Below are 18,511 nucleotides of genomic sequence, written 5' to 3' on the forward strand. Positions count from 1 at the left end.
CATTTTTGATGGCCCAGAACAACATGCTGCATTTCTCAAGCAAGGGAGCCGGGTTGAGGATAACACCTATCCCTGGAAGGATTCGAGAAATGATGTTCTATTTGCATTGTGTCCTGTTACGAGAGCTTGAGCTGCACACCAGGCAATTGTGAGGATTCAGCCAAGATGAGAGAAAGCAGAGATTAATGCATTAGCCGTAGAGACTGAAAATAGTAGCAGAAAATCACTTCTGTTTTTTTTTATAAATATTTTATTAGGTTTTTAATAAACAAAATTCCACTTTCAAATACATACTTCCATGAATCCAATGGACTTCCCCCATCTCCCGAGCACTGCATTCCCTGTGTAACCAAAACCTCAGCAATTTGTTGACTTGTTTTGTACATAACAATATATCTTCTATTTTATCGTGTTATCTGATGTAAACATTTCGATACAATTGCATTAATTTTTAATTTCCACACAATAAAAATATTTCGTTACCTCACTTCTGTCTTATAGTGTCTTATTTATCAATTCAGAAATTTGCCGATACTGAAGCTATACCTTCCTAGAAAGGAGCATTTTTTAACATTCATACAACTTATAATGCTTTTTCAAATAGTCCTTAAAATTTTTCCAAACTTCCTCCGTTTCTTCTTCTCCCGAGTCTCGAATTCTGCCAGTCATTTCAGCCAACTCCATATAGTCCATCAGCTGCGTCTGCCATTCTTCCAATGTGGGTAGATTTTGTGTCTTCCAGTGCTTTGCCAACAGAATCCTCGCTGCTGTAGTGGCGTACATAAAGAAAGTTCTATCTTTCTTGACCATCCTCTGGTCTACCATGCCCAGAAGGAAGGCCTCCGGTTTCTTAGGTAAGGTGAATCTCAGCACCTTTTTTAGTTCATTATGTATCATTTCCCAGAAGGCCTTCACTTTCGGGCAGGTCCACCAGAGGTGTAAAAATGTCCCTTCCTCTTCCTTACATTTCCAGCATTTATTATCAGACAGGTGATATATCTTTGCAAGCTTGACTGGGGTCATGTACCACCGGTATATCATTTTCATAATGTTTTCCTTCAAGGCAGTACATGCCGTGAATTTCATTCCGGTGTTCCATAACCTTTCCCAGTCTTCAAACATAATGTTATGCCCCAAATCCTGTGCCCACTTTATCATAGAGGATTTGACAATCTCATCCTGTGTGTTCCATTTAAGCAGCAAGTTATACATTCTCGAAATTAGCTTGGATTTTGGCTCAAGCAACTCTGTTTCTAGTTTCGATTTTTCCTCCTGAAAACCCACTTTTTTGTCTGCTTTAAAAACTTCCTGGATTTGAGCATAATGCAACCAATCTCGCACCTTGTTTTTTAACTTTTCCATACTCTGTAACCTCCATTTATCTCCAATTTTTTCAATTATTTCCCAATATTTAGGCCAGTGGGCCTCCATATTGAGTCTTTTACGTGCTTTGGCCTCCATCGGTGAGAGCCACCTCGGAGTTTTACTCTCCAATAAGTCTTTATATTTTGACCAGACCATGAAAATTGCCCTTCTGACAATATGGTTTTTGAACAATTTATGAACTTTAACCTTGTCATACCACAAATATGCATGCCACCCAAAAGCATTATCAAATCCCTCCAGGTCAAGGACATCGGTGTTCTCCAATAGGATCCAATCCTTCAACCAGCAGAGGGCTGCAGCTTCGTAATATAACCTCAAGTCCGGCAGGGCAAACCCCCCTCTTTCTTTCGCATCTGTTAGTATTTTAAACTTTATTCGGGGCTTTTTGCCCTGCCAGACAAATTTAGATAAATCCCTCTGCCATTTTCCAAAACATTCCACCTTATCCACGACCTGGAGGGACTGAAACAAAAATAGCATTTTCGGCAATACATTCATCTTTATGGCAGCTATTCTGCCCAACAAGGAAAGTTTTAATCTTGACCATGTTTCCAGATCTCTTTTTATCTCTGACCAACATTTCTCATAGTTGTCCTTAAATAAATTCAAATTTTTGGAGGTCAAGTGCACCCCTAGGTACTTTACTTTTTTAACCACATTTAGTTCTGTTTCTTTTCTGAACTCCTCTATTTCAGTAGTTGTCAAGTTTTTTGCTAAAACTTTAGTTTTTTGTTTATTCAGCTTGAATCCCGCCACCCGACCAAAATCAGAAATTAATTCTAACGCTCTTTTAGTACTAGAGGCTGGCTCCTGTAATGTTAATACCAAGTCGTCTGCGAAGGCTTTCAGTTTATATTGTTTCTCTCCGACCACAATTCCCTGTGTCAACCGGTCGTTTCTAATCATGTTCAGTAGCACCTCCAGGACTGAAATAAACAGCAGAGGAGATAGAGGGCACCCCTGTCGTGTCCCTTTTTCAATTTTAAACTCCTCTGTCACCACGTTGTTTACTATCAATTTGGCCTTTTGTTCTGAATAAATTGCTTCTATTCCATTTTCAAACCCCCGCCCTACTCCCATCCTTTCCAAATTTTTCTTCATAAACAGCCAAGAAATGTTGTCAAAGGCCTTCTCCGCATCAATAAAAATCAACACCGCTCTTGTGTTTGAATTAATCTGTAAAAACTCCAAAATGTCAATGATGTTTCTTGTGTTGTCAAATAAATGCCTACCAGGGAGAAAGCCTGCTTGGTCCTTATGAATAACTTCATTTAAGACTTTCTTAAACCTACTTGCCAAAATGTCTGCAAAAATTTTATAATCCACATTTAGGAGTGAGATAGGACGGTAGTTTTTAAGTTGAGTTTTTTCAGATTCTAGTTTTGGGATCAACGTGATGAAGGCTTCTTTCCACGTTTCCGGTGCCTTCCTCCCCTCCATAATCTGATTGCAAACTTCCAGCAATGGTTGTGTCAATGAGTCCTTCAATACCTTATAATATTTGGAAGTAAGCCCATCAGGTCCCGGAGATTTGCCCAGTTGGAGGTTCTGAATGGCGCATTCAATTTCTTGGGTTGTAATATTACAGTTCAGGGTTGCTCTCATTTCCTGGGGTATTTTTTGTAATCCATTAGTTATAACAAATTGGTCCACCTCTGAGCTTTTTTGTGGCCTTTGAGAATAGAGTTCTTTAAAATATTTCTGGAAGGACCTTCTGATTTCTTCGGGTTTCTGAACCATTCTCCCTTCAATCTCTAGATTTGTAACTGTGTTAAGTTTTTGTCTCTTTTTCAACTGCCAGGCTAACAATTTTCCACATTTGTTTGCAGATTCAAAGGATCTTTGTTTCATTTGTTTAATTTTCCATTCCACCTCTTGATTTATCAGTTTCGAATATTGTGCCTGGAAAAACTTCCAGAAAATCACTTCTGGAGGAAATGGAAAAGCTGAGGTTGAAGAAAGAAAGATTTGCAGTGGGTTGCATAATGGATAAGGAGAATGTGGAAGAATGTGGGGCTGCGAGATTTGGCAATGCTCAATATGTCTAGCACTCCTGCTGGTTAGTTAGAATCTTGACCACATGGACTCAGTACCCTATATCATCCTCGTTGCAATGCTCAGGAAAGGGCAGGATTTAGCACTGCGCTACTGAATCTTGGCCGTTTTGATAATAAATCTTGGAGTTCTATTGTAGTGTTCCTCCACGAAGATTCCTGTATCGAAAAAATTCCAGTCACAAACAGACAGAGTAGAGTTGGAAAATACAATTGGGTTGAATTCCCAAATCGCTATACATTGCTTTTAAACATGCCTGCCTCCACGAATGACCATGGGCTCCAATTTCAGTTCTCTCTCTTTTAAAATTTCATTTGTTGATACTTATTCAAAGATATACAGAAATACGTACCCATTAGAGAGTATCTGTTTATAATATACTGAAATAAAACAGCTACTTAATCCCCCAAAAATGCAAAGTAGGAAGGAAGAAAATACAAGAAAAATAGAAATCTAAAGAAGGAGAAAGCAAGAAAGAAGGAAAAGAAAGAACAAACTAAAGAAAGATAAAGTAGAATAAAATGACTTCTGGCTCTCTGCAGCTACATATAATATTCATTCTTTAGAATCCAACCATTCTATCTTCTATAAGCCAGTATTTTTTCAGACTTCAAACCTAGATATTACAAGTTCATTTTCTCTTTCATGCAAAAAGTCCGTAAGAAATTCCCAGTCCTTAACAAATGACAGTAATGATTTTTCTCTAATTAAACATGATGGCTTAGCTATCTCAGCTTAGCTAAAATTCCAGTAGCCATAACCATATTTTCTCATATAAGCAAAGGATCAGTGTTTTGTGATTTTCATACCAGTATCAACACTGTGTGACACAGTAGAAAATCTAATCTGGTATGAGGTAGTCATCTGTCTGCTTCTGAATATGCACCCAGTTGCAGAAATGTTTCGATGTGGTAGTAGCAGCAACAGCAGCAGGAATATATGTTGTAAATTGTCCAGTGATCTAAGGGTCTGCAGTCTGCTGTCAGGCTGAAGAGACTATATTTCTTGAAGCTGCATGTAGATACCTGCCAGGAGATTGTTACTAGCCTCCATGTAAGCAGCAAAACAGAACAGATGTTGGATAAATACCAGGCAGGTTTGCTTCTTGCTGACAGCTGTCCAAACCAGAAAGATACCCAAAGAGGATTTATCATAAATAAATCTTCTCCAAACTCTGTGGCGAACAAAACATTTTTTTAAAAAATAAAATAAAAATGAATGTGAGCGGCAGGTTTCTTTGGCATCAAAATTTTCTGAATAGTTGGTAGAACACCTGTTTCTACATCGTGACTGTCATTTCACATTGATTAATGTGAAAGAAGCATTTGTGTTGTTTTTTTAAGGATGTGCAATGACAATATTCACCTTGTATGAAGTGTTTAAATGCAGCCGGATGTGTCATTCAGGCTGGATTAATTATTCAGATCTAAAGATAACCTGTTAAATCTGAAGCTCTGTTTGCCCCCTTTAACTACAATAGGAAATCTAAAAATGGCTATAATAACCCCTTTTCACATAAGTGGGTGAAATTTGCAGGCAAAGGAGCCCATCCAATGTTGATTGACTTCGGTTTTGTGACTGTGGCTTGTTACTTCGGTTTTGTGACTTGTTTTTGTGACTGTGTGGAGCCCAGTTCAGCTACTGGTTGATTGTGTGACTGCAGAAATGGATAAAAGTCCCCCATCCAAACAAAGACTATCATCAGTGCACGTAAGAAAAAATAATAATTTTAATTTTTATCATCTACAAAACTGTCTTATTTATTTTATAGTACAGTACATTGATTATTGCCTTCATTTTATGGATCAATGGTCTCATTAGATAGTAAAATTCATGTTAAATTGCTGTTTTAGGGGTTGTTTTTCATCGTCTGGAACGGATTAATCCATTTTCCATTACTTTCTATGGGAAAGTATGCCTTGGTTTAAGTATGCTTTGGTTTAAGAATGGACTTCCGGAACAGATTAAGTTTGTAAACCGAGGTACCACTGTATATAAAATGCTGTAATATAAAGGCTAGTTTTGAAAGCCAAGAGGTTGGAGGGAAGAAAGTTGACAGGCTCTAAAGAGCCAAAGAGGTAATGTGAATAATACATGGAGCTAGCAAATTGACAGATTTAATAAGGAGAAAACCTAAAACTATGGTCATGAAGCAATGGGAGTGTTTAAATGATTACCTACAAAACCAGGGCTTGGCTACTAAAATCTGGTTGTGTTTAGAATAATCTTGTGAGTAATATTAAAAATACAATGCGAGACATTAAGGAGACTCAAAGGAAAAAGATGAAGAACAGAGGTTTTGCCGAATGGACTACCAAAAACGGTGGAAGTCTTTTAAAAATATTTTAATTAAGATAGATAAGGATATGATGAAGATACATAACTGAACATAAATATAGATTGGAAATGGCTGTGTATAGTGAATACTTATCTACTTTTAAAATTCTTATTCTTGATCTTATTTCTTCCTTTTCTTTATCTTCTTGTTCCTTTCTTTTATATTTTACTTTTCATTTCTTTTCTTTATTGTGAATATTGTTTTGTAGAGGTGTAAATAATTGTAAATATGAGAAGAGGTAAAATGTTTTCTAATTTTCTCTTGGTTACATGTACTTTCCTTTTTTGTATATTTGTATTTTTTCCTAATTTGTACTCAATAAAATCAATAAATAATATTTTTTAAAAATAAAAAATGATATGATTATATATGTTTAAATGGAAAAGTAATAAAAATTATGTTTTTAAAAATGATACACAGAAAAACACAGCAGCAATATCTATGCCATAGCTGTCAACTTACAGATTTGAAAATAAGGGACCAGCAGCCTCGAAAATAAGGGATCAGCTGCCAAAATAAGGGATTTTCCAAGCACAGGTATGTTCAACTTCTGAACCCCTCCAAGCCAAAGGCAGAAAGCCCAGCCAGCAGCCAAACGAAGCCTCAAGCAGTGGTTCCCACAGCATAGCAACTCGGCAAAGGGGATGCAGCAAGGAAAACCACCATCACCTCTCCACTGGGAAGCGCTGAGCAAAGGCAAGTCCCCAGGCAACGCGGCCGATTTGATCGGCACAAGGCATGCAAACTCCACCCCCAAGTCGTTCTTAGACTCCTTATTGGGTGAGCAACGCAGCCAAGCAACACAGTTGGAGCCTTTCTCCTCCCTGGCAGGCAGGGAAGGAGAGGAGCTGCTTCCTTTGAAACCCGGGAAATTTAAGGGACATCATCAATAAGGGTCAGCAGCGGGACACAGTGCTGGGATAAGGGACTTTCCCGCCAAATAAGCGACGGTTGACAGCTATGATCTATGCAGTCAGGCGAGAGGCATTATTGCAGTTCAAAAAGACCCCTAGAGGGTGCTGAGCAGCACCACTGAGGCATGTTGCCTGAGAAGGAATGTGGCCTGGGTTCTCCACTCCAGACTAAGAGATGGGGTTGAAGCAGAACTAACTGTTCTGCCTGTATCGGCCAGAGCTTGCCCAGTCGACTGCTGCTCCTCCCAGAAGCAGCCTCTGCAGTTCCTCTCAGGTCGCCAATTTATTCCCAAACAAGTTTGAGAAGCACAGCACCATATATTATGTGCTAAACCCACTTCCATATTGTGCTCCTCAGTCTGTTGACTTTTTCATTAGTCAGTTTAATATGCCATCTATTCATGCATAATATAACTGCCTTCAATTTGCTCTTGTAATTAAGGCACATGTACAGGCATTCATTGTTCAAATCTATGATGAATTATAAAAGTCATTAAAACCGAGTGAGGGGATGCTTTGACAATGGAACAGGGAAAGCTTCGGAATGTTGAGAAGATTAAATGTATTAGTTCTTAATACATGTAAGCTAAGCCAACACACACATATATTGCAGGAAAAGAATTCCCTTTCCATTTAGAAAAGCACATGCTCACAAAGGTATCTTATGTTTTATACAAAAGGTAAATGTAAAAGGTAAATTCTGGTCCATAAGCAACATTCCAACATCCCTATTAGTGCAGTAGCTGTATTTGGCCAAGAAAAAAAATCACAAAATGACTCATTTACAAATATGCGTGTGTTGGTGTCAAATCTGCACTGTCTCAGGTTGAGCTTTCTTTGAATATTTGTGACCCCATCTCCCATTAATTATTTCATGTTCTCCTTGCATCCATTGTTCTGTTTACCATCCAAGTTCCTGAGGAACTTTCCTAAGGAAAGTGTGCACAATATTTTGTGACATTTTTGTTAGCCTAATACCCTGTTATCCCTTCTGAAGGTTTTTTGTTTTTGTTTTTTGTTTCTGCCAAAAACAACAACAACACAACACTATTTTTTGGTTCTTCACTCCCCCTATAGCACTTGCATAATTCAAAGTTACCTTAGCCAAAGTTTTTTTTTTTTCTTGAAGGTGCGAGTGAATTACAACCTGAGCTTTATAAACACTTTCATTTTCAGTGTGCTTCCCCCCTCCCAATTTTCCCATTTCCCAAATCAACAAATGCCCACATCCCTCTTTCACTTATGCATATGAGTGTCTGTAAATTATTCAGACATCTGCATTCAGAATCATGTCTCGCAACACTTAAAGCTTATCTAAGATATTGCATCTCTCAGTGACTCAGCTGAATGAGTCGCCTCCATTCAAAGCCATGGTACGTGAAGGGAGATCATTTGAAAGCTCTACTGTTCTGTTTTGTCAGAGAAGAATGTTTTGCGTTGGGAAGTCAAGTCATCTCTTGATGTTTCAGTCATGAAGATGCATGGATGAACATTAATACTGGTACCATGGAGGCAATTGTTACCACCTGGCTGGCTCAGTAATGTCAAATCATTGCAATGTTGCCCAGTCAGACATATTTTCCTCTACCCTCTTCTGCTTCTGTCTTCAGCATTAGGGTCAAATCCATTTTCTGTAACTTCAGACTAAGGTCCTTGGAAAGAATAACTGCAATATCAAGAATCAACACCCACAATAAAAATATCTGTAGGTTTAATTTTTTAATGAATTCTACTCCATCCCCTTTAGTTCTGCTGCACAGTAAAGGGTAGCTTGCTTGGTTTGCTGTACTTCTGACCAGCATGGTCCAACCACACCATTAGGTCAAGTCATTATGTCTAGGTGATACTGCTTTGGTGTGTAGGGGGATAAACAACAGTTGCTTATGCCAAACCACTTCCAGTAATTTTCTTTATGAATACCAACCAATAAGGGTCCATACAGCACAGAATTGGCCAGGGTGATGTCTCTTAGAGTTGCTTTGCATCAATTAAAGAAGCTGAGGAGTCAAGTCCAGTGAGTCAGCCACCTCAGTCAGCAAATGTTGAGAAATGTGGAACAGCAGCAGGTGTTGCAGGACAGAGGTATCTATGTTGTGTGGTCTATCCTGCACACCCTTAGCTAGACACTGCACTCTGGCATTACAAAGGTTAGATTCAGCTGCCTGTGCATGCAAATTGTGTGCATGGAATTGGGGGGAGAGTACCTTGCAACTCTTTTCTGAATTGGATTTTTTTGTGTTTGCACATCAAGGCCCCGAGCCCTCCTCCATTTCTTGGATAATAAAGCACACAGACACCAGAATTTAGGTTAATGGGATAACAAAGGCCACAACTTTATTGGTTTGAGATGTGAGCGGTATTGGCTAAGGCATTGGAAGTGAAGGACATGAGGCAGGAGTTGGTAATGCAGGTGAGCTGTGCATAAGCAAGCTGCCAGCTACCTCTGCTGAGGCTCTTTTTATTAGCACAATATGCGAAACTAGTCAGATACATTTTGGACTGTGACCTTTACATCTTCCAGTTGGGGTGGTACAACGTTATTTTGGCACCTGTTTCCACCCTGTCACTTTCCTTTTGAACAATGTCTAACGAAGGAGACAAAGGTCACAGACAGGGCACGGCAGACCACTGAGAAAGCCAAAGGTTAGACAGAGGGCATGATGTTCAGACAGCTGTGGCTTGTCTGTGGGTGGACCACACCCAGCGGTCATTCTTTCAGAACCAACTATATCTGACACCTGCCCGCCATGCAGGTAGTCTAGTAAGGGTCAACCACCAGTAGGGGGAGCCTTGTTGATGTATATCAGGCATGGCCAAACTTGGCCCTCCAGCTGTTTTGGGACTACAACTCCCATCGTCCCTAGGTAAAAGGACCAGTCGTCAGGGATGATGGGCAATTGTAGTCCCAAAAGAGCTAGAGGGCCAAGTTTGGCCATGCCTGAGGTACATCAACTGTGAGCTCCCCCAGGGACCCCAAAGGGATCATGGCATGGCCCTAACCCATACCCGGGCTTTGGATAAGATCAAAACCCCTGGATCCCCTTAACGGAATACCCTTAAAGAGGAGAGGCAGATGAAGGCCACAGCCTCCCCTCCCATAAACCAGGTTTTGCCAATGGTCAGCCAGGGGCCATGACCCAGCCAAGACTCCCTGTAATGTGGGCGGCATTGCCACGCCCCCCTGCTGAACACAGGGAGAGGGTGTGACCAGCCTGCAACCCCGGGAAGGGGAGGGGCCTTATTGCTCCGAACAGTTTTAGATCGTCTCTCCAATTTTCCAGCTTGAACCACGGAGAAACATTCCTGTGGCATTTATTCATGTCTTCGCTCCTTGTTGATTTAGACAGAAGAAAGAACATTTGAGAAAGTTAATACATGTGGCTTCTTTAAAAGTTCTCCCCATATTTCCTTGTCCAGAAAGTTAAGGTAAAGGTAAAGGTACCCCTGCCCGTACGGGCCAGTCTTGACAGACTATAGGGTTGTGCGCCCATCTCACTTAAGAGGCCGGGGGCCAGCGCTGTCCGGAGACACTTCCGGGTCACATGGCCAGTGTGACATCGCTGCTCTGGCGAGCCAGAGCTGCACACGGAAACGCCGTTTACCTTCCCGCTGGTAAGCGGTCCCTATTTATCTACTTGCACCCGGAGGTGCTTTCGAACTGCTAGGTTGGCAGGCGCTGGGACCGAGCAGCGGGAGCGCACCCCGCAGCAGGGATTCGAACCGCCGACCTTTCGATCAGCAAGTCCTAGGCGCTGAGGCTTTAACCCACAGCGCCACCTGTGTCCCCTGTCCAGAAAGTTACCTTTAATTAATTAATCTATCCCATTTTTAAACTTAAGTTAAACATTATAAAGTTTACAAGGGAGTTGCAATTTACAGGTCACCCAAGCTAAATTTCCTATGCAATTCTATGCACGTTTACTCAAAACTCCCTGCATTTGACTGCAGTGTCAAAATGATTTCGGAGGTTCTTTTTCAGGTAAAATTACCGAAATAGTCTGAGAAGTCGGAAGAAAAATAGCTTTGAGATCATTACCAAAATCTGGAGTGGATGCATGCAACTGAAAATTGTAACTAGATTTCCTGTAGCTAATTTTCCAAAGTTAGATTTCCAAATTTAATGTGGACATTCCTGCTCAGGGGACACATTTGAATACTTTTGAGGGAAGTCAATTATACTTTGGTAGCAAAATTGTAAAATTTCATACAACTGTACCTAGGAAGCTTATGGCATAGAATCAAAATCTTCTGAACCTATGTTGTTTCATTTCATCCATAAGTCCATTTTCACTACTTAGCTATGTCCTCTGAGAGAAGTAGAGAAAGGACTTCTTTAAAAACCTGCATCAGGAACTACTGTCTGGGAGGGGGACCTGCTGTCTGTGAGATTAACAAGTGTCTTTCATAATTGCAGTTTCAATCATACTCCTCGGATTCCTTCTTAGCAGTGTGGTTTAACAATATAATTTTCTCTGCAGGAAACTGTATTAGCGAACATGAGTAATAATGTAATAGGATGCTAATAGAATGTGATTGAGTATTGCTAATATGTGATCCTGATCAGAATTTATAATGCTTGTTTCAGTTCTGTGGCTATTTTGAGAGTGAGGCCACATTGCAATATAAGCCTGGCTTAAAAGAATAGCCAGTTTTAATCAAGTTCCTTTGCCCATCTTTTAGTTGGAGATAATTGCTGAAGTTAGGGTGGTCTGAATGGTGCCCAAACTATAGGAATTGTGTGTCACAGATCTATAGTCACCTCACAAACACATCCCTTTTGAATTTCACAGATATCTTTGCCTTGTTAAAAAGTGACTTTGCATATTCAGCATCTGTCTGCAAAAGCAAATGTACAAGTGTAGCATCTTCAAATGGTTTTTGAATGTGTTATTTTGCATATTAGTACTTTACGGCATGTTGTTCTCTATTTAAAGACAAACAGAGCTGCAGGGTTTTTTTTTAGGGTGTTGGGATATACTGTTAACCACCAGTCATACTGAAAAGCAATAGCCAACTTGCTATGGAGTCACCAGGAGATCGAATTGGATCCTTTCAACAGTCAAGTATCACTAACTCAATAGAATGCTAACCAGAGATTTCCAATGGGGAACAGCTCATTTTTAAATGTTGAAAAATAAGGGGGAGGGGAGAAAATGACAGAATACAATTAATAGGAAAGACAAGTAAAAAAATAAAAAGATTCACACTTGTCTCTGTTAATATGTATTCATTGAAATGTCTAAATATGGAGTAGAGGAAAGTCTGTATTTACTAGACTCCCTAAAGACTTCGATTTTATGGGATTTAAAATACAAGAGAACAGGGCTAACAGTCATACCTTTGAGTACCAATAGTCCGAATTAACTAGCTCAAACATTTTCAAAACCTAGCTATAGACATTTTTGCTGCCATCAAAAAGTGAGAGATGAGTTCCATATTTTAAAGGTACAGTGATACCTCTAGTTACGGACTCGATCTGTTCGAGTCCAGAGCGCTTCTGTGCATGTGCGAAGTGCGCAGAATGCTTCTGTGCATGCACAAAGCACGCAGAACTCTGCACACGCATGCGTGGTGAAACATGGAAGTATACATTTCCGGGTTTGCTGCGTTCGCAAGCCAAAAAGACGCAACATGAACCTAACACAACACAAGGTATGACTGTACTTATTAGCTTCAGGTGATTGTTGTTGTTGTTGTTGAGCTTTCTTATTATCTTTATTAAATTAATAAACTTAAAAGCACCAAATAACAGAATTCTGCAACCTTGGGGCAGTCCTACCACATGTGCCTGTAGGTGCCCACCATTTAGCAGCCCCTGCAGCACATGGGTGAGCTGTTTGGCTGCATAAGTGAAAGTTGGTATGGCTCTAAATGTCAGGTGTGGGCCACCTTCTACTGAAGTTCTCTCATTTGGGCTGAAAGTGATACATAGGGCGATTCAGACCTCAGCCCCTTCCATCTTCTGTCAAGGGGAAATTCGAATTGGATTTCCACTACTCAGACTCTGGGAGGGACCAAATGAGATATTCATTAAAAGTTCATGTAAAAATGAAGTCAAGCCCATCGGCATTTCTATATCTCAAATAATTTGCTCTCTAAACAAGCATCCAAATCATGAAGGCGGTTTCTGGAAGAAAATGTGTTCATGGGTAGGATTTTCACTCTCTTGCCTTCTTCAGATGAGAATATTTGGCATGTATGTTATTGGATGCAATCTTATGTTAGCAAATATGTTATGCACTCTTTACGCTACCATGTGTTTACGCAATCTTTATGTTATCATGTATGTTATTTTATGCACTCTAAATAAAAGTAAAGAAGTATCAGCTTTGGTTTTTCATAAAGGGTCACATTTCCTAGCTGTGAGGGACAGCACTGACTATTTATATGGTGTGGAAGGTAGGTGTTAAATAGAACTTGAAGGCAGAGGGCCTAATTTACGTTAGAGAAGCAAAACATAGCTTGAATTTACTTTTTCAGAGTGTCTCTGTGGAATTGGAGCACCACAGGGGCATGACAGCCAGCATAAATCAGGCCAGAATGAGACCAACGACAGCAGTCCCTTGTCTCCCTGCTTGAACATCCAGTAATACGAGAGATGCAGATGACATCACTGCCCCAGCCTGCCCCAACTTCATTGGCTGCAGCTCGCAAGGCCAGAGAATTTTGCCGCATAGTGACATCGAATATTCAAAGAATTTAAGAAGGGCGCAGCTGGAGTAGACCAGTGGCCCATCTATACTCCAGCATCCTGAGCAGGACCTGAGTGCACATTGCCTCAGACAGTAGAGGTAGAATGACTAGACGTTACTGAGGGGAAAACTTGAGAAGATGGAGGACTACTGGTTTTGGGCAGAAGTCACATGTCTTCCAGAATGTCTGGTTCTTGGTTCAATCACTTTCTTGGAGGTCTGATGAATCAACACATGGAATTGCATACATAGGGATTTGCTTGTTATCAGCTCAGAAGAAGCTCTGAAGCAGGAAATTGGCTCTGGCTCATATTCCAGATCATTTGTTGTTTAGTCGTTTAGTCGTGTCCGACTTCGTGACCCCATGGACCAGAGCACGCCAGGCACTTCTGTCTTCCACTGCCTCCCGCAGTTTGGTCAGACTCATGTTTGTAGCTTCGAAGACACTATCCAACCATCTCGTCCTCTGTCGTCCCCTTCTCCTTGTGCCCTCCATCTTTCCCAACATCAGGGTCTTTTCCAGGGAGTCTTCTCTTCTCATGAGGTGGCCAAAGTATTGGAGCCTCAGGTTCAGGATCTGTCCTTCCAGTGAGCACTCAGGGCTGATTTCCTTAAGAATGGAGAGGGGTTTGATCTTCTTGCAGACCATGGGACTCTCAAGAGTCTCCTCCAGCACCATAATTCAAAAGCATCAATTCTTCAGCGATCTGCCTTCTTTATGGTCCAGCTCTCACTTCCATACATCACTACTGGAAAGGACAGTAAATGAAATTGTCAGACTATTCCCCCATTTCCCCAAAGTATTGTCTACTTTGACTGGCAATGATTCTTTAGGGTCTTGGGTTGAGGCCTCTCCCAGCAACTGCTACAAAGAACCCTTTTTAATGACAGAAGGATTGCACCAGGAACCTTCTATGTGCATTCTAAAAGTGAGCTATGGGACACATTGTAAATTGTCACTGCAGGAAAACATGCATAACCCATGTTCTGAAAGCATAGGTGCATAGGTGAAAGATCCTTATTTCAATCTTGTCATGGAGCATTGCAGAAACCTGAGTCTTTCATTAACACTAACAATCTTGGTGTGTGTCAGTGTGAGGATGTTGAGGAAGAGAACTATTACAAAGATTAAGATGTTAAATAAGAGGAATAATCACATCTATTAAGTGTTAAGTATCTGCTTAGCTCTTCCAGTTAACTGGACTGGAACGCATTCAAATTAAAACACTGGGTAATGCTAATTTGGTAACATGCTTGTGATTAAAATAAAAGATGATCAAATGACAAACAAGCTGGGTAGGATGTCCTTCACCTTTGCTTCCTGTTCAGATTATTTAGTATTACAATATTATACCTGCAAATTATGTAGTCACCTCCCCTCTTGAAATGCATATCTACATAAAATATCTTAGACAGAACACTATTGATTGTCTGCCATACTTTAACCGTGGACCATATTCTGGGTTTAAATATTGTCTGCTCATGTAAAGGAAACACTATTAATATTATTAATATGATAACAAAGTTGCAAGGGAGTTCTTGTCTAATCCCCAGCTGAAACACTGGGCTATATACCTCTGCCCTTTCCTCCCATTAGTGAACCCACCAAATTAATGGAACAATGGCCAACCCATTCGGACGCTAGGCTGGGAGTTAAGACTGCCTATCTGATCTCCTCATAGTGCCTCTCAAAAATATATTTGTGTGCAGGCAAACAGAGGAGAAGACACGGGGTGTAGAGGAGGTGTTGGGGGGGGCTGAATCCCATATACCCTTGGTCATCCAGACCTTGTTGGACTCCATCTCCCATCAGTCCCAGACCAACATGACCAATGTTGGGAGCTGATGGGAGTTGTAGTCCACCAACACCTGGAGGGCCACAGATTCCCCACCCTGTCACAGATAATATGAAGGCTGAGAAGCTAGGCATGACCAATATCAAGGTAACCTTTCATGTCAGCATGGAGATACATGTCCCCTATCTAACATTTTTCTGATCTTAGTGAGTTGCAACTTTTATTTACTTTCAAACTGGGGGGGGGGGACTGTAGGGTGCCTTCATCTTCAAGATGTTGAGTGATGCTCTGGTACTCTCAAGAGTTGAGGGGTACTGTGATTTGAGGTCACTCAAAGTGGAGAAGCTGGCTCTGCACCTTTCCAGATGGGACTTCTTAACTGTCAGCAGATAGGAGGAGCATGGCCAAAGTAACACTAAAAGCACATACCTGCACCACATGCCTGGTTGTTTGCATTGCTGCTCACACAGTGAAATGTCAGAGCTGTATCTTCAAATGATGAATTTCAGACTTAATTCTGGCGCTTGCAGGCTGAAAATAGAAGTGGGGTTAGCATACAAATATTTCCTATTAAGCATAATGTATGCATATTATACACGCTGGCTTGGGGAAAAGAAACCTGTAGTCATGAATTTTCTGTCTTTCCCGCAGAGCTCAAGGAGAAATAGATGAAGTTTTTGTTAAAAGTAAAACATTTGAAATATATATATATATGCACCAAAGAGAAACAGGGTTGTTTAGGGGATAGAAGTCTGGGATTTGAAGCAGGAAGCCCAAGTTGAAGTATATTCCTAACTTTGAGGTTCAATGAGTGGATTGGAAAAGTTCATTTTCTTACAGACTAGCCAACCTCCCAGGTGTCTTCAAGGTTAAAGTAATGTGTTCAGTTGCTTGGAATAAAGGCAGGATAAAGGTGAATTAGCACTGTGCCAAAGCTTCTTCAGGTTTGATTTCACAGCCAAAGGTGCAGTATGGGGGGGGGGGAGTTTCCCCAGAAAAGCAATGCTCTGCAAGAGATATGCCACCTTTCACTACCAAACTGGCATCTCTCCCAGTCTCTTGGGAAAGAACTTGGTGGCAGGTTACCTCTCTCGATGGGACTGCTGTACCGCCTGTGGATTTGGATTTACCTGTCTTAGGAAGAGATGTAAATCACTGGATGGGATTGTAGCTAGCCCTGAGGTTTGGTTCTCTTTAAAAGGTGGCTGCATCCACTTTCAGGGAAGGAAAAGGCAGCAATATGGAGAGCCTACTCTGATATTGCCCAGAAATGAGTCTTGCTACTCATATAGCTGCAGAGCAATTTAATGGTGGCCTGCAAGTGAGATAATCTTTAAAGTTTATCCTGCTAGGGTGAACTCTGAATGTTTGCTAAAACGGGGGTAGGGGGGCAAGGAGTTTCACCTTAGCCCTAACCATTAATAATAATTCTTTTTCTTCTTTTTCTTCTTCTTTTTCTTTTTCTTCTTCTTCTTCTTCCTCTTCCTCTCCCTCTTCCTCTTCTTCTTATCAGAACTCCAAAGAGGCAAACTTGTCTTTGCCATGGATTCAGTTTAAAAATATAATGATCCTCCAGTGATGGACAAAAGGAGAATAGCCTCTTACCCGTAAAACTCACCTCTCACTACCTTTGCCATTCACCTAACGGAGTCTGTTTAACTCAAAAATAACTTATGAAAGGGTCAATCGCAACACAAGAACAAAGTCTTCCTAGCCATATGATCAGTCATCTCATGGTCAAGGGCAGGCATCCCCAAACTCGGCCCTCCAGATGTTTGGGGACTACAATTCCCATCATCCCTGGCCACTGGTCCTGTTGGCTAGGGATGACGGGAGTTGTAGCCCCAAAACATCTGGAGGGCCGAGTTTGGGGGTGCCTGGTCAAGGGTCAAAGGGGATAAGAGTTAGAATACAAGAGCACCAGGAGGGCCACATTATTGCCCCCTGTTTTACAGCATTTCATAAAAGACAAAATGCAACCTCAGAGATTGGTATTAGAAATCTAAATTATGGCAGTGTGTGTGGAAGAGACATTAAAAGGGAGTGTGTGATGCATTTGTCGGACTCTGCTCAAGAAGAAGAAGAAGAAATCAAATGTCCCATTGAGCATGTCCAAGTCCTTTGTGGCCAAGATATGCGGGTTTTCCTTTCCCTTGAAAAATAAATTGGAATCCATGCAATTTTGGGCTCATAATTTTAGTTATTTTGGGCTTTCTCAATCCCACTCCTGAGTTCCTAACCTGGATTAGTATGGGGAGATATATTTAGAAAGACAAAAGAAAGGTAGCAAGTGAACAGAAAGGTTAGAAAGGAATTAGAAAAGAAATGGAGGGACACAGAAAAGAAAAGAGCTAGTGAAATTAAATCTGGCTGTAATTATCCTTGTCGCTTTTCATATCGAGGGGAGGGGTGCAGCTGGGTGAACAAGCAATAAAGAAGAAGCCAAGGATTTTAGAGTAATTAATTCATTGTTGGGATTGTCTCCTATTCTTCAGACTAGGAAGGAACCGTGATAAAAGAGGAGGGCGAGAGAACGTTATTAGCATAATTAGTCATTGTTCTAATCACAAAAACAGATATAAGGAAGAGTGTGGAAAAATAATTACCTCATTGGCTGGTTTCTTCGTTTTTCAGATATTGTAATTGATGGGTGAGCTTTGGACTGAATCAACTGAAAGGTGCATTGGAAAAGCAGCAGTTCCTGAAAGGAATCTTAAAGCAGAAGGGCCAGGCTGGGGATTTGGATTGGGCAGAGTGACCTCATTGCTACTCCCTGAATGCTGAACTCCACCTTCTGTCCACCAAATGTTCTGGGGGTGGTGCTGAGCTGCCCCAGAATCTGCTGGCTCCTGAATTGTCCCCACTGCTGTCACACCATGGCAATGGGCAAGGCTTGCTGAGCGGTTTCCCTGCTCTTGCCCTCCACCCTAGTCAGCGTGACTCGCAGGCCTTAGGATACAACAGTGGCCTCACCACTCCATTCATCCTCACCACTGCCCAGCTTGGATCTGGATAGCACCATAGTTCAGATTGGGACAGGGAGCTCAAGCGAGGTCCAGGCTATGTAGAGCTCAGACTGTCTGTGCCCACCGTGGCTCATCTAAGGAAAATGCACACCCCAGAACTGTCATGACACACTCAGTGCTATGATTCTGGTTCATTTGTCTGTCACCCTTCGGCTACTTACAACAAAGACATCAGTACGTGTAATGGTTCTAGGGGTTGCTTGTGCGTAAATCGACGCCACACCTGGCTGGGTCACCTGAGTGAACCCTTTCTATCCGGACAGCCACTCACCTGTAGCTGTCTCAATCGCTGGCAGAATCTGTC

Source organism: Podarcis melisellensis (assembly GCF_964234715.1).
Source record: "Podarcis melisellensis genome assembly, chromosome: 12".
Taxonomy (NCBI): Eukaryota; Metazoa; Chordata; class Lepidosauria; order Squamata; family Lacertidae; genus Podarcis; species Podarcis melisellensis.